The 2,627-nt window shown below is 37.4% G+C and overlaps 1 pseudogene across 1 annotated transcript; it reads left to right on the forward strand.

Annotated features, from left to right (window-relative positions):
- The first annotated feature begins 232 nt into the window (after positions 1-232).
- On the forward strand, positions 233-1,527 carry LOC107634547 (ethylene-responsive transcription factor ERF061 pseudogene; annotated as a pseudogene). Its single transcript, XR_015907544.1, has one exon. The product of XR_015907544.1 is annotated as an ethylene-responsive transcription factor ERF061 pseudogene (transcript).
- The last annotated feature ends 1,100 nt before the right edge of the window (positions 1,528-2,627 follow it).

Consider the following 2,627-nt stretch of genomic DNA (forward strand, 5'->3'; position numbering starts at 1 on the left):
GAACTGAGATGAGTTCCCTACTGAAGATGGTCTAACATTCCTCTTTATTTTATTGGACTAATTTTAAAACCCATTATTAAAAAAAAAACAAAAAACATTGGCTACCTGACAGAGAGCGAGGGCATTTAAGTAATTTGAGAGTGTAGTTATGAAGAAGAAGTTCTTGTTAGCGTAAAATGTGGCTTCTTTGGCGTCTTTGTATTGCATGCAACCGTATATTCTACACCTATAAATGTCTAATATAACACGCTGAAGTTTGAGTTTGAACCCAAACTAAAGGAATTCAATTCACTCAACCCTATCCTTCCTCCTGAATCCAAAACCATGGAAATAACGACGGATGGAAGAAACACATCATCAAGGGAGGTAGTTGATGATATTGGGTGGTGTTTATCAGATCTGATATTATCATCATCGGGTTCAAACACGTTGGACTCAATCTTCTCTCACTGCCCTCCCGCTAATCCCACAGTGGCCTTCCAGCAACCGTTCGGGTGCTCCTCCGTCTACACCCGCCAAAGAAACATCCTGCAGAAGTTGTACGATCAAAGCCGAGTGACCACGAAGCGTTCTTGTTTTGTTGTTCCCCCTCCCTCGCCATGGAAGAAGAAGCTGTACAGAGGAGTGAGGCAGAGGAGCTGGGGAAAATGGGTGGCTGAGATTCGACTCCCTCAGAACAGAATGAGGGTCTGGCTTGGCACTTACGATACTCCGGAAGCCGCTGCTTATGCTTATGACCGCGCTGCTTATAAGCTTCGTGGCGAGTACGCGCGCTTGAATTTCCCTGCTTTGAAGGAACCCTCCAGTGATGTCCTCTTGTCTTCCCAAGATTCCATCAAGTTTAACTCTCTCAACTGCTACGTGGATGCTAAGATTCGTGCCATATGCCAAAGGCTCAAGCGAGAGAGGAGCATGCGCAAGAATAATAACAACACTACCACTAGTCCTCTCGAGAATCCACGGATGTTCTTGTCTAGTTCAAGCGCCGAGTTTGTTGAAGCAGCTGCTGGCGGTTTCATTTCAGTAGAGGACGGTATTGTTTTAGCAGAGTGTCCCCCAACAATGACAACAGCAGCAGATACTGAATCATCCCATGATTTCCAAAACTGTTCCTTAGCAAGACTGCCCTCCTTCGATCCTGACTTGATTTGGGAAGTTCTGCCTAACTAAATATACGTTTCCATTAAGTTATTATCTTTTATAATATGAGATATAACAATAATAAGGTACACGAATGCATCAAACATTTCCTCAAAGAACATCATTATCAGGTCACTTAGTCTTGATTTAGAACTGATATATCTTGGATGTGTGTTGTACGTTCTCTTTCTTTTCTGGGTAGTGGGTATTATTGGCATGGTGCTTAAGTGTAGGTCTTGTTCCTCAGAATGGGGACAGGTCCTTTTGTATTAAGTGGGATATGATATGATAGTTGTAATTTCGTCGGCCTTGTCTTTTTTTTTTTTTTTTTTTTCAATATAATGGCTAATTATACTGTGTTGTCTCTCCCATATTTCTCAAATGCTCGAACTTGTGTTGACTAATCTATTAAATTCGGTTGTCTTAACTAATTATCTAACCAAGAATGCTAGGGCAGCAACTTTTAGGATTTATAGCCATCAAATAGTCATCAATAAGGTTTTTAATGGTGTAAGATTAGTATGAGATTTCATCCAATGACTCACTCTTTTTTTATGGTTACATGCTGGCCAGAATTTAATAAAGTTGCTGTGGAATTTATTTTTCACGTCAGCATTTAATTTTTTCTTTTTTAAATATATATTATATCACCACTTTTACTAATATATTTTTTTAATTAAATAAAAATAAAAATATTTTTTATTTAATTTTATAAAAAGTATTAAACATCCTTACTTTATTTGATTAGACAAAAATACCCTTTTAAATTAATCAAATTTTAGAATTCAATTAATCCTAATTTTATAGTTTCAATTAATTTAAACAACAAAACAAAAACATATTAAAAAAAAACAAAAATCAATCGTTCTTCGTCTTCTCCAATTCCCCTAATCATTCATCCCCTTTGAAGCAAAGGAAAACATATCAAAAAATAAAAAAATAATCTGTTATTCATCTTCTCCTAATATCATTCGTGCCTCCCTCCCCTCTAAAGCACACTAAAACGACAAAATCCTAACAATAATTGACTACATTGATCTCGGTAGTTAGCCACCCACAAAATTTAAAGAACCTAAAGGAGAAGAAAGGCTAAACCACTCAACTGGGCAAACGTTGCATCTTTCTCCTCTATGAAAGTTCTTTGAATGCTCCTTTGCCCTCAATTCTTGAAAAGCTTCTCAGTATGAGAAAAATGGAATTATTGTCAACTAGAGAAGAAAAAATCCCACAAGTGGCTGATTTGGATCCAAAGGGCAAGTTTAAAATTTAGAATAGAACTAAAACAGTAACAAAGTAAGAACCAAAGGTGAACGTATACTGACAGCAGTATTTATTGAAATAAGCTATGCCATGCATACCCAAGCTCACGGGCAAAAGGCAATACAAAGCCACCCAGGCAAAGGTCTACATGGAGACAAATACCAAAGCTTGATGAACTGACCAAGTTCCTACAAAAGAAAGTTTCACATTATCAGCGTTATGAAATT

This window comes from Arachis ipaensis, chromosome B3, assembly GCF_059453495.1.
Source record: "Arachis ipaensis isolate K30076 ecotype BB chromosome B3, ASM5945349v1, whole genome shotgun sequence".
Taxonomy (NCBI): domain Eukaryota; kingdom Viridiplantae; phylum Streptophyta; class Magnoliopsida; order Fabales; family Fabaceae; genus Arachis; species Arachis ipaensis.